The 14,817-nt window shown below is 34.0% G+C and overlaps 1 protein-coding gene across 1 annotated transcript in view; it reads left to right on the top strand.

Moving 5' to 3' along the window:
* Nucleotides 1-14,817, top strand: part of LOC128225926 (receptor-type tyrosine-protein phosphatase epsilon-like) — a 122,210-nt gene that overhangs the window by 99,874 nt on the left and 7,519 nt on the right. The gene's annotated exons all lie outside the window — the stretch shown is intronic.

The following is a 14,817-nucleotide window of genomic DNA, read 5'->3' as shown; positions in this document are numbered from 1 at the left end:
TCATATTTGGCGGGTTCGTCTGAGAGTTCAATAGTGATTTGATAATAACGATGATCGTAGAATAGCGGATTTGAAAAAAAGACTGTTGCTTTTGAATGGTCTCATTAATACAGACAGGTTTTATTACGCAACAATTTCTTAGTGATAATGTATGTACCTTTTTTCTGTCGGTTTATGCAGTTTGAACGATCGGGCGCGCGCCTACATACGAGCCTACATACCGTATGAACGCACACTAATAGTTCTTTTTCCTTAAAGTGACACTCTCATTCAAATTCCATCCATACATATGTATAACAAAGACGAATATTGAGAGAATAATATTTAACAACTCACTAATTAATGCATTTACGGAAAATATTAATGACTGATAACAGGATTGTAACCGTATATCCAAAGGCTTGAAACGCATACATATTGAATGACTGGTACCTCAGCGTTTGTGTTATGTTAAATAATGATATTGAAAAGATCGCTGATTGGGTAAAAGTTTGTAAGTGCTTACACCCGAACTGTATCTTAACCAAGTATAAAGCCATAAAGCCCTTAGAGCATAAACACAGATGTGTTCGTCAAATGTCTAGGACACACTTACAGGTTAAATATCAAAATGAACACTGTTGATAATACTGATTTAGACTGAAGCTAGTCCGGGATGAACAATGCATTCTATGAGTTTCAACAAAACGTGAGTACATCCATCCATCCTGACCGACCATTGTCCTGGCTGTATTTTGATAATTCATAATAGGATTTTCAAAACGGCTTTGCCATGAAGGTTCATCAATATGAGGCGACGTGGTGCACACATCAGCCAGGCCTTAAGGTAACACTCAGAGGTTAAGTGTTATATAGTACTGTTGATATATTCATTAACTAAGTACATAATAAATTAAGAGGTTCGATTTTTTTGCTTTTCAAAGTTGATCGTAACCAAATGATATATTATTATAAACATAAAAGTTTTCGTCTAGGACTGGAATTTTCCTCTGATGTGCCTATTAGGGCGACAACCAGTGGACGGACGCAGTAATTATTCAGCTCGGACTGGAATTTCCCTCTCATGTGCCTATTAGGACAATAACCAGTAGGCGGAGATAGCTATAAATTCAGCTAAGGACTAGCATATCTAGCTGATACATTCACTAGGGCGACAAATTATGCAACATCCTTATCGGTTCACTTCGTGCATATTATGTCCCTAATATGTATTTATTAGGGCATCAACCAGAAACCGGGGTCACTTTGGGCACAATTCAGGACTTGTTTTGACCTGTTATAAGCCTACTTGGACCACAAACTGTAGGGTGAGGTCACATTCTTGTAACTTCATATAACATTACAAAAATGCAAATTGCATGTTTGAACCTGACACATGCGACATTTGTTACCCGTAACATATGTCGAGCAAGAAAATGATTTAATATAGTGTCCGAAACGTTTAACACAATCCGACCTTTGGGTAACATCGCAACAACCTTTGGGAGACATGAAATTATTTTACCACATGACAAAATTTTCTTTTGCCCGAAATTTACTGTGTTTGAAAAGAATACTCTTCTGCATACGGGTTTTTATATTTACTGTTATCGCATTTGTTATTATTAAAGGACATAGAAGTAAATTGCCTTTTTAATTGCCTACCCATGACATGAATATTTTACCTCTGCCTAAAAGTAAGTTTTGTTTAGGATCAGAAAATTTTACCGAAAAGTCACTGTGTTAAAAAAAGAATATAGTTTTGCATACGGGTTTTTACATTTAATGTTATCGCATTTGTTATTTTTTTGCTTTTTATTTACTTTTGGTTGTTTTTGTTTTTGTGGGTTCTTTATTCCTCTGAGGTGTAAACACATTTTTATATAAAAGGACAAAGATGTAAATTGCCTTTTTAATTGCCTACGCATGACATTTATATTTTATCTCTGCCTAACAGTAAAGTTTAGGGATCAGAAAATATATTGTCAGTAAGAGTAGTATGTGCCATGTTAGAATATGGCATATATACATTATTTTCAGTAAAATGTTATCATCAGTTATGGTGCTATAGCATTTATGTGTATATGATTATAATTTTAAACGTTTTTAAATGACTCTTTCACCTTTTAAGCACGCTGTAGATTTTAGATTACTGTTTTCGCTTAATAAGCAAAACATACCAGTCAGTTGCATACTATCACGGTCATCGCAGAATCTCATATTTGGCGGGATTTGTCCGAGGGTTCAATAGTGATTTGATAATTATGATGATCGTAGAAAAGCGGATCTTAAGAAAAACTGTTGTTTCGGAATGGTAAATTCTGTTCTGTTAATAAAGATTGATTTTATTAAGCCACGATTTCATAGTGATAATGTATGTACCTTTTTTCTGTCTGTTTATGAAGTTTGGACGATCGGAATCCCGCCTAAGTACGAGCCTACAAGCGGTATGAACGCACAGCAATGATTTGTACGTCAAATGTCAAGGACACAATACAAGTTAAATATCCAAATGAATACTGTAAATGGAACTTATTTTGACTGAACTTAGTCCGGGTTGAACTTTCCCATGTATACTAGTATTTTCAACAAAACGTAAGTACACAAAGTACTTCAACTGATCCGAAGCAAACATTGTCCTGGCTGTATTGATCATTCATAGTAAGATTTTCAAAACGGTTTCACAATTATAAGGCGCCGTAGCACACACATCAGCCAGACCTTAAGGTAACATTGAGAGGTCAACATTTGAAATAGTTCTATTGAAACATTAATTAATTGAGTACACAATAAATTGAGATGTTCGAGTTTGTTAAATTTTAAAGTTGATCGTTACCAAATTATATATCATACTAAATTTAAATAGGTTTCGTCTTACTGTTGAACTCCATGTAAGTCTGTGTTGCAATAACATGGAAAATAGTCTGACTGTGTCTGAAGCTTATTTAGCGGGCTTGACATGTCGTCACTTGGCGTCTATTATTGCCGTTGTTGAGATTATAAAGATCTGCCCGCACTCTATAGAGGCTGCGTTATGGCTTGACTCCGTCACAGCCCCAAGTGAGACTGAAACATATTTCTGAGGCCGAGGGTTAATCCCATTTGTTTGTGGGAAAATTGCCAAATGAATAACTGCGGGCTCTACTATAAATGAAATATGTGGTCCCACAGCTCAGAATTTTGGATATTTTTTTTTCATTGGTATTGACTTGTTGTAATTTAGAAATTGGATAGCATGCGTGTCTTAAAAATCTAAAAGCTAGAGTACTGTAACTTTGAATATTTTAAAGGATGAGTAAGACTCGTGGACAGTTCATTGGCAAGAGAGTGTTCTTAGATCAGGACGTTTCGTCCACTGTGTATACATATATAATAATGTGAACTGACCTCTTTGTTGTTGAATTTCCAGTTGCCTCACTACTATCTGAATTCTAAAACTTCTTCAATACCAAAGAATATGTTGACATTTCTTATTGATCTATTTTTCTGATTGTTTTTTCAAATGTTTATCTACATATTTATGTTGTTTTTGTTTGTTTTTTTTGTTTGTTTTGTTTTTCAAACGGCCCGCGTTCGATTGTTTTCCAATTAAGTATTCAAGAACGAGATAATTATTACCCATACTGGACTATCTAGACATAAACATGTCGCCCCTAGTGTATGCTCTTTTTCACTGAATATAATTTATTTTCTATATTTGAATATTTGTTATTGAATGAATTAGGTGTGGGTCAAAAACCTACAATGTACTTGGACCCGAAGCTTTATCAAAATAACACCATCAACTTGCATTGCATACACCATGTATCATTCTGGACTTCTATTAGTACAATGGTTGTGTACAAGCTTTAAATGAGAAGAATTGAAACATTGTTTATAACATATACATTTTTTCCGATATTTTCTTTCTTGATGCGTTCGTTCGTTTGACGTTATGTTTTTTGTGGTGACATGTATTTAATAGTTTATGGTTAGACCGATATGTAAAATCATACTCTGAAATACCTCATCCTTTCATGTAAAAACGAAATCAGAAAAGAAAAGAAAAGTTTTGTCACCACAACGTGGATAATACATCATCAAAATAATTGTAATAGTAAGTGTTTGTTTACCGGGCTCGGTAGGGTTAAAAGTTGATTAATATATCGTTCTTTATGCCATGCATAAGTCCATAAAGTCCTTTTCGTTTTATTCCATAATTTCAAACAGTAAAATATATGTGAAACACTGAATATTCTATAAGTTGTTCGATTTAGAAAAAATGGCATCTAGTACACTATATGAATTTATTATAGACTTAAGGACAATATACCTGCCAATGAATGAAACGGTTGTGTCTTAAATACAGAATCCTTCACGTTCTTACGTCAAGTTATGCGAAATCAAAGATTGAAGTAAATACATAAAAGTTGATGATATGCTTGTCACAAGATTTTCAGGACATTCGTACTTAAGGACCTATGCAAATTTATATGTCCCAAAAGTGCATTTTTTTAAATTTTCAATCGATAATCTCTGCTCAGTGTAGATTATGAATAAAATTCAAACAAATGTAAATATTCCGTAAAATTATGTTAGTGTTATTGTTTTGTTCTTCCCTCTATTATTTTGCAGGAAAAATGGCCTTTGTAAGCTTCATGTAAATAACGATATGATCTTAAGCGATCCTTCCTGAAGAAGTAATAAAAATCAATGTATATTGCATGTCGCTTAAACGTATTTCATATGAAAGCTCTTTTCCATGTAAACTCAATAAGGATTTTGTTTAAACCTTGATAATTATAAAACATACGTTTTTATTTCCGACTCAGTTATTTATTCAACGTATTGATTAGATATATCATTGGTGTATAATTGAGGTAAAAGTCATGTTAAGAAACACGAAGAAACCTTACATAAAAACAACTGTGCATTTACTGCTAGGATGTGTTTGCAAAGTGTTTGTTATGCAGTAAATGCCTTTTAATAATATAACAGTGATACACCTCTTCGTCAGTCAAAATTAAACAAAATATTATGTCAAATAGTCAATAGGTTTTCTGAACTTGTGATCAATCTTTTTCCGTTATCGGGATTTCAATAAAAAACATAATCGAATCAATTTCAATTTAAGCCTCATTATCCCGTTTAAAATTCCGCTTCTGTGACCTCATTCCTTTTGGGTTTTTTATACTCCAACGGTTGTCTCGACTTCTATCGTGTAACCATAACCTGGGTTTAAGTGAAAACATCAACCCCCACTTTATAACAATATAATCCCACAGATAGTAAAAATAGTTGAAACTAAACTAGGTGTCGTGCTACCAATGAACACATTCTTTATATCTGAACAATTAATATTTGCAGTCGGACTCCTCTGGGAGAGACATCGTAAAACGAATGAGTATGTCTGAAAAACTGAAGTTCGATTTGTAATTGAAATACTTTTTATAAATTGATGGGAAAACTGTATAAGAACCATTTTTGAATGAATTGAAATGTTCCTAGATTCATTTTGATACATATTTAAACGAATCTTTGAATCTTAAACGTAATGTTCAAAATATCTTATATTTGTTATACATCGTCTACCCCACATTTACATGTGTTATGCCAAAGTTTAAAAAAACAACACTGTTTTAAAACGGTTTGCTGTTTAATACGCCACGGTTTATTTTTCGGACTCTACTTAATTAAACTGGAGCCGTATAATAATTAAGTATGTAAACCCCTTTTAAGGGGCGTAGGTTAGAAATGGGAAAGAGGGGCAACCTATCTCCTTTACAACCACAAAGAGATCGACACATGGAAGAAGTTGTTCGACCGCATACACGATGGAATCAAGAAAACAACGGTTAGTGGCAATATCAGTTTGCTATTCAATCTAGGGAAGGTTCGTGTGTCGCTTTGTTTAAATGGGCTATAGATACGCGGAAAGATGATGTGCAGACAGTCTTGGGCTCGCGCCGGGACCTACCGCCTGGAGCGAATGTTGTACCTTCTTATCGTTTATTGTGCATTTTTCCCCTGCTGTTACCGCTTTTATACAGTATCAAATATTCAATTATAATTGTCAAGTGCACCTTTAAATCTTTTTTGGAGAGATTAACTGCACTACATTCATTAAAACAAATCATTTTTCTAAGTGTAATTTTAATGTATGGTTTCTGGTGGTTGTTTCTCAAGTGAAATAATACGTTACTGATTTGTTTTGTCATTATTTTCTTAGAAAAAGCGTCTTATAATTAATTCGAATGGTTTAACAATCAAACAGATACGAGTGAAACTTAATCAAAATGAATATGTACATATTTTCATAGCATTTCAGATTTTCAAATTAAAAACATTATAAGTTTACATTGTATATAGATTTCACTCTTATTTCAGTTCTGAAATGATTTTGAAAAACGCACGTGCACTACGTGTGTCCCTTGTACTTTAAGGAATCCCATAACGGTAGATATTAGCAAAGAGTAGTTTCTATTTGTTATTGAAAGTACAGAACAGTTGGTTTGTAACGACACGTCTGTTTAAGTTGAGAAGAAAACGTATGAAATCGCAGACGACATTACACCAGAGACATATATATAATCCAATAGCCAATTCTTCCTCCAAGTATAGAGTCGTCGATGTTTGCGCCTCCATCAGACAATTTCGTTTTGGCATTGACATAACAGGATTAAGGCATCATACACAACAATTTCAACTTTTCGTATTAAACTATTACTTAAATGAGTCATTCATGCAATGTACATATAGTCATAATAACTTGTATTTTTTATACCCGTTTCATCATTATTGATGTTCTTCCAGCACACGAAAATGAAAAAGGCTAGCTGCTAACTACGCTTTTGGGTACAGGGGACACGTTTTTGACATACATAATCCCGCCGGGGTGTATTCCGACAACCATATCATTGCTCACCGGTATCGCCATATATAGGGAGAAAATACCAAAATACACGGTTTCTAGCTTGTCAACGTTTTCCGGGTGTTTCCGTGGTCACACTAGTCAATCCAGGGACAGCAGTTTCGATTCCCAACCGCACCATTAATATACTTATCATTTTCCGGGATGGACGTTAATCAGGGTCCCGTGTGACAGTCCTGTACTTTGCGGCACGTCAAAGAATTGGATTGGCTCAAACCAGGGCTGTATTGTGTATGTGCACCATTCTCGAAATATTTTAAATACCTAATACTCTTACCAGAGCACTCGTCGAATGGGCAAGGCCCGAGTGCGAGTGTAAAGAAGCTTACACACCAACGGGTGATTGAAGCAATTAAGCAACCCCGTCATAATTGCAAACAATGCTGCTTTTTTACAAGAGAAATGCAATGATGAAAACGGCAATAGAGTATGTCATTGGACAAGCAACATGTATTTGGTTTAATAATAATGACATAGATTTTGTTGTTATTGTTTATTAAGGTTCATAAACCTTCGTCTTAGTGTGAGGGTAAGATCACAACCTAGCCCGACTTTGAATTAAAATTAACTTCAAATATTGTCATGAACACAGCAAACAAAATGCAAGGAATAATAATTTGACAATATATTGAAAGGATTGAGGAGATGGCTACATAAATCATGGTTACCGAACTGGCATTTTAACGTTGTCAGTAGGACTAAAGTATTAGGTTAACCGATATTTACCGCTTTAATTCGAACAGGGTCTGCCGCGAGACATTCAGACCTCTCTACCGACTGAGTTAAGTAGTTAAGTTACATTATATATTATTGAACCTTTTACCGACATATACAGTACAACCTTTGGGGTACTTAACCCAAAGGTTGTACTTTTTCATGAACATCCGGCGCTTAACCTTTCGGCGACAGTCAAAAATTGTATATTCTCGATGGCTAGTATTTTTGAAAAAAGGCATCATTAATAATGCTTTACTACATTTATATATGCATATTTTATGAAGGAAAATGCAAAGGATATATTATTATAGGATATATAGCATGTAATGATAATGTCTTCCAAAGGTTGTTCAAATAGGCAAAATATCCCAAAGGTTGGATTTGTATATATATATATATATATATATATATATATATATATCCAGAGAGTATCATCATATGATCATATAGATGGTTACACCAATAGTATTGTAAAACTTAAAGGCTTTATTAAAGCAAAGACAGCGAAAAGAAAGTGATACACAACTATCCATTTATCAACATAGGTTTAAAAAATATGCAAAAACCACCATGCACGGTGTTTTCAGCTAACAACATTAACGATCTTATAACTACGTACCAGGTGAAGGAATATCCCAAACTACGATGTGTTTTACATGTCGCAGACATATTTTGTTGAAAACTCTGCTTTAAATAAATACAGACTAAGTAAACGTATATTCCTTCAGTTAAGTATTTTTCTTTCATTATAATATACTAGTTAAATGTAACTATGAAACGGTTTTGTCGAATTCTTTGATAGCTTGTGCACAAGGCTTCTATGGACAAAACTGCAGCAAAAACTGTTCACAAAACTGTATGAACAACAATTGCAATCCCGAGAATGGCTCCTGTGAGCAGGGATGTAAACCTGGATATGATTATTCGATGAGTACAAATTGCTCAGATGGTAAGGGTTTGAACAGTTTCACTTTAACTACAACTATTTCACTTCGTAAGAATCCCAATTAACGTCTACTCAATCAGTATATTACCTTATTTTCGACATGATACTTGTTAAATTTAAATATTAATCTATTCAGTCAAATTTTATGACAGCTTGTGAACAAGGCTTCTATGGACAAAACTGCAACAGGAACTGTTCACAAACTTGTATGAACAACAATTGCAACCCCGAGAATGGCTCCTGTGAGGAGGGATGTAAATCTGGATATGATTATTCGATGAGTACAAATTGCTCAGATGGTAAGGGTTTGAACAGTTTCACTTTAACTACAACTATTTCACTTCGTAAGAATCCCAATTAACGTCTACTCAATCAGTATATTACCTTTTTTCGACATAATTACTTGTTAAAATTAAATATTAATCTATTCTGTCAAATTTTATGACAGCTTGTGAACAAGGCTTATATGGACAAAACTGCAACAGGAACTGTTCACAAACTTGTATGAACAACAATTGCAACCCCGAGAATGGCTCCTGTGAGCAGGGATGTAAACCTGGATATGATTATACAATGAGTACAAACTGCTCAGATGGTAAGGGTTTGAACAGTTCGACTTTAATTTTGAGTATTCCTCTTTGTAAGGATCTCACTTTAGGTGTACCCATTCAGTATATTTACTGTTTTCATCATAATGTACAAGTGAAATGTAAATATGAAATGATTCTGTCCAATCTTATGACAGCTTGTTCATAATACTTCTATGTGTAAGACTGCAGCAATACATATTCACAAAATTGTATGAACAACAACCGCAACCCCGAGAATGGCTCCTGTGAGCAGGGGTGAAAAGTGTATTATCTTACTTTCTAAATAATGTACTAGTGAAATTAAAACATGAAATGGTTCTGTCCAATTCTTTGACAGTTTGTGCACAAGGCTTCTATGGACAAAACTGCAGCAAAAACTGTTCACAAAATTGTATGAACAACATTTGCAACCCCGAAAATGGCTCCTGTGAGGAGGGATGTAAACCTGGATATGATTATTCGATGAGTACAAATTGCTCAGATGGTAAGGGTTTGAACAGTTTCACTTTTAACTATAACTATTTCACTTCGTAAGGATCCCATTTAACGTGTATTCCATAAGTATATTACCTTATTTTCTTCAGAAAATACTTGTGAAATTGAAATATTAATCTATTCAGTCAAATTTTATGACAGCTTGTGAACAAGGCTTCTATGGACAAAACTGCAGAAGAAACTGTTCACAAAATTGTTTGAACAACAATTGCAACCCCGAGAATGGCTCCTGTGAGGAGGGATGTAAATCTGGATATGATTATTCGACGAGTACAAATTGCTCAAATGGTAAGGGTTTGAACAGTTCGACTTTAACCATGAGTATTCAACTTGGTAAGGATCCCAATTAAAGTGTACTCCATCAGTATATTACCGTACTTTCAACATAATATACTTGTTAAATGTAAATATGAAACTATTCTGTCCAATTCTTTGACAGCGTGTAAACAAGGCTTTTATGGACAAAACTGCAGCAAAAACTGTTCACAAAATTGTATGAACAACAATTGCAATCCCGAGAATGGCTCCTGTGAGCAGGGATGTAAACCTGGATATGATTATTCGATGAGTACAAATTGCTCAGATGGTAAGGGTTTGAACAGTTTCACTTTAACTACAACTATTTCACTTCGTAAGAATCCCAATTAACGTCTACTCAATCAGTATATTACCTTATTTTCGACATGATACTTGTTAAATTTAAATAATAATCTATTCAGTCAAATTTTATGACAGCTTGTGAACAAGGCTTCTATGGACAAAACTGCAGAAGAAACTGTTCACAAACTTGCATGAACAACAATTGCAACCCCGAGAATGGCTCCTGTGAGGAGGGATGTAAATCTGGATATGATTATTCGAGGAGTACAAATTGCTCAAATGGTAAGGGTTTGAACAGTTCGACTTTAACCATGAGTATTCAACTTGGTAAGGATCCCAATTAAAGTGTACTCCATCAGTATATCACCGTACTTTCAACATAATATACTTGTTAAATGTAAATATGAAACTATTCTGTCCAATTCTTTGACAGCGTGTAAACAAGGCTTTTATGGACAAAACTGCAGCAAAAACTGTTCACAAAATTGTATGAACAACAATTGCAACCCCGAGAATGGCTCCTGTGAGCAGGGATGTAAATCTGGATATGATTATTCGACGAGTACAAATTGCTCAAATGGTAAGGGTTTGAACAGTTCGACTTTAACCATGAGTATTCAACTTGGTAAGGATCTCACTTTAGGTGTACCCATTCAGTATATTTACTGTTTTCATCAAAATGGACTAGTGAAATGTAAATATGAAATGGTTCTGTCCGATTCAATGACAGCTTGTTCATAAGACTTCTATGAACCAGACTTCAGCAAAAAATATTCCCAAAATTGTATGAACAACAAGTGCAACCCCGAGAAAGTCTTCTGTGAGCAGGAATGTAAAGTATATTATCTTTATTTCTTAATAATGTACTAAATAAATGCAAATATGAAACTATTCTGTCCAATTCTTTGACAGTTTGTGCACAAGTCTTCTATGGACAAAACTGCAGCAGAAACTGTTCACATAATTGTTTGAACAATAATTGCAACCCCGAGAATGGCTCCTGTGAGGAGGGATGTAAACCTGGATATGATTATTCGATGAGTACAAATTGCTCAGATGGTAAGGGTTTGCACAGTTCCACTTTAACTATGAGTATTCCACTTGGAAGGATCGAATATATATAGGGAAACATTGAAATAAAGGTTTAATTATATTTATAACATAACTTACGGCGCAGGAGTGATATAGCCCCATGCAATTATTTTCATATATAACTAGTGTAATAACTATGAATTGATCTAAGAATTTTAGTCGACAAAAATGGAATGAGTGGGCGAAGTGTAAAAATTATATTTCTTCGTTTAGTTATAAAACAGGAGCGGTCAAAGCAAACTCATTTTCTCATATAATTAATACTCGGAATGTAAATGTGGAATAATCATCTCCTTTAAGTAATATTTTGAACTTAAAAATGTTACTAAAAGGTGAAACCTTATGAAGTTAGTGTCTTCTTGATTTGTTGTTTCGCAAATAATGAAGCGACCTTGATAATTATCCAAAGACAAAAGTAATGTGAATGTAATCGGCAAAAATTCCCGTACACAATCACTTGTGTCATCTCCCAAGAATTACCTGTAAATTATTCCGTTTCGGTGAACTCCGAAAAATCCAATACCAATTAATTTAACTCTTTTGTTACACTGATTATTTATTTCACTGTAAAATATAGCAATATTTCTTTTCCTCAGTTAATCTGAATAAGATAAAGGTATTTTAATGCTAAAGCACACTATCATAAATACGTTTAACATTTTAGATTTCCATCCTTTATTGTAGGATATACATTGTATTGATATTTACCATTTCCGATTGAAGAACTAAAATGTCTTAAATCCCTCAACCCTCTTTTATACACTCGTACCTTTACGGGTCATTTGTATGGTAGATTTCCTTTTTTCGGTAGGATATTTTTTTATATATAACCTGCATAATATATATGTCGCAAATGGCGCACATCGGATGTGGATTATGTATTTATAGTATGACCATGAACGTGATGAAAAGGAATGAAACAATTGTTTTGGAAAGTGTTGTTTTGGGGTTGTTTCGAATCAACCAGACTATGTTTTTTGCCCTCCATACAGAATTCTCTGTTTCAATAATACACTCAGTTCTTATGGTGGAAATTCTCTCAGACGACTATTAAAACCTGTTTAGGCTTGTCATATACGGGTATACAACATTAATTGTTGGTGGCATACATAGAATGCCTTTTTGTTTTGTCTACAGATAAGTGTTAATTGCTGTTGGAAGACAGCTTGAATACATGTTGCTATATGGCTATCGATATTAAACTTAAACAATTTTTCCTCTGACTTTTGGGGAATTTTCGTAAGATTGTCTTCCCCATCGAATAAATTTTAAGTCAACGTCTATGATGGGAAAGTCCTTAATCAATCTCTGATCAGTCAAATTTGTTGAATGGTTTCTTCTTCCAATTTTAAAGACACGCAAACCTTTCCTGATTTTGACGTTTCTTTTCAAGAATTTATCAATTTAATTAAAATCTTTAAGACTGACAATGCAACTATATATATATATATATATATATATATATATATATATATATATATATATATATACATATTTTTGTATGTCCTGAAAATTATAGTGAATGAAATGGCACAGCCGTAAGAGAACCTGTTTTAGTATTCACTACGTTCAGGAAAGCTACATAGTCTTTAGAATTTAGGTCATGCATTTGCCATTTATAACTCTGATCCTTTGAATGTTTGTTACTATTATCCCTTTACGGAAGTATTAAAACACTTCGTACATAAACACATGTTCATATGTGACGGTCGTTCATATACGACAAGAGCGACCGATATAATGACCTCATTTCAGTCTTGTTTTATTTCTACAGTTAACCAATATGTATATGCCACGGCATTATAATTTTATACAGGCTTTCTAGAAGCTTCTGAAAATAAAATTGGGCTATTTTGAAATATTGTTAAATGCTTACATAGAGGTGTTCCATGTACCACTTACCGCTGAATAGTTGCTTTATTATCATCTCATGCATATTTCAGGTAATTGTTTTTTTTGGTCAGATTTCAATAGTCATTAACCAGGCTTGACAACGCACTCAAACATCAAATGTGTTTACCACCCACAGCAAGTACCAAGCTGAGGCCAACGATCAACTGTTAAACTGAATGAAAAGTCATCATATTTCAAAGAACTTGACCAGTATTGATTTAAACATTTGTTAACAGATCTATAAAAAATGGACGTCTTACTGAGACTGAAAATGTAGGGATAGTTTTATAAATGTTTTCATTTATTTGTCAATTTTAGCAGAGCTTCAACAACATTTTTTTAGGAATTGTACGGCCGCTTGAAAGTCTGTATATATCTATCAATGACGATCCTTTCTTTGCTGGAAAATAACTTAACAACACCATTAGACAGATCCTTGTCTAGCCAGCATATTGGCTGGTACTCTTTAACAGGCCAGATCAGTCGCCTTTATCTTCTCTTAAAATACCAACGCACCGTTACATCTAATTTTCGTTATAAACAACATTGAAATCCACGAAGTAACAACACATACATTTTGGCGCCAGGCTTTCGAGGCATGCTCATCGGATGATAACATTCAGGAAGTCACACAAATCGCTTGCCAACGCATGAATATAATGCTTTCAAATATTATATATACCACCTTCATAAAACCCTTACATGTATTTGCATACGCTGGCATTTTCTGGAATTATTTGCAAACCGATGAAGAAGGCCTTGAGAAGATTTATGTCTGGTGCCACAAGGCTCCATATACAGAAGAAACGAAAATGAAAATATATTTCCGTAAACCATTATCATTGATGGTAAACATCTTATTTTGACAGTATGGCGAAACATATAAAACAATACACTTTTTTCTTTCATTTCTGCTCCATCACATATTACGACGTAGTTTGTTCGTCCACTTATCTGCTGTATTCGTATTTCTCTTGAACTCTCCCTTTTTAGATAGCATGACACCACGGACTAATTCGACTCTTTCATGTTTAAACACGTTCAGAATTACATTCAGCTAACCTCGAAAAAAATAATATATATATGAAACAACGACAAATGGTTTTAATCATTTCTTGTTAATCCGAATTATCAGCCACTGTGCATGCCAAATACCAATAAGAACTATTTGTGATATGTTTTATATACTTTCCTATGAGGCAAGTAAAGGGTTTAAATACAAAATGAAGGAATAAAGATTGTGTCTACTCCAGATGGTCAAATCGAATCGGACAATTGTTTATAATTCATATGCTTATTGCATTTGGATTTACATTTATAGTCGTTGTAATCTTTTTTCCAAACATACTTTGTAATTCATAAACCAACCAGTCAATTATGCCAAAACCATGATTTTGAATGTCTGTTATTTCCGATCAAGAAATAAATCATGTTGTACTTTTTATGAAATATTAGATGTTTAAACCAACCAAATATTAGTTTTTGTTCTCCCCAGCATGCGAGAATGGCTATTTTGGATACAATTGTGCTTCGCCGTGCCATTGCAATGGCAACGATTTTATTTGTGATACCAAATTAGGAAATTGCTCCACAGA

The sequence above is a fragment of the Mya arenaria genome, chromosome 3, assembly GCF_026914265.1.
Source record: "Mya arenaria isolate MELC-2E11 chromosome 3, ASM2691426v1".
Classification (NCBI taxonomy): domain Eukaryota; kingdom Metazoa; phylum Mollusca; class Bivalvia; order Myida; family Myidae; genus Mya; species Mya arenaria.
This window is presented reverse-complemented; position numbering and strand designations above follow the sequence as displayed.